Source organism: Buceros rhinoceros, unplaced genomic scaffold (genome assembly GCF_000710305.1).
Source record: "Buceros rhinoceros silvestris isolate BGI_N320 unplaced genomic scaffold, ASM71030v1 scaffold3972, whole genome shotgun sequence".
In the NCBI taxonomy this organism is placed as follows: domain Eukaryota; kingdom Metazoa; phylum Chordata; class Aves; order Bucerotiformes; family Bucerotidae; genus Buceros; species Buceros rhinoceros.
The window spans coordinates 139,648-140,214 of NW_010400553.1; positions in this window are offsets into that span (position 1 = coordinate 139,648).

Genomic DNA, 567 nt, shown 5'->3' on the forward strand with positions numbered 1-567 from the left:
AGAGGTTAATATTTTCAACAGAAACAGACATTACAGATTGATTTAGTTTACTTCTCAAGATTATACCTGTATTTTTTAACCAAAACACTGAGAAAATGGTTAACAGAAACCATTGATTTTTAAATTATACATTTACCAAAAGAAGATTAAAAAAAAAGTTCCAACAAGATACGATGATGACTAGATAAAGCTCTGAAAACTTTTCCTTCTGAACCCACCGGTTATGGTAAATTCTCCTTCAAGTTCTCTACACATTTCACTCCGAGAAGAATCAATACTAGTAAGTATTTTATGATTTACTGGTTGAGAAATCGTTTGGCAGAAAAACTTGCTCAACCAACTTCATGCTAAAACAACACACTGAACACAGTGAATGATTTAACGCGTTTTAAACACTTAAATACACTCACATTTTATTTGTGAGCGGACATCACTGTGTTCTCACAGATTTAACCTGCTTAACGCAGCTCACGTTTACGACGTGTGACCTGCGTTTACGAACGTGTTACCGTGCAGCAAAGCCTTAATCTCGATTATTTTTAATTAGAAGGCCAGGACACCCCCCGC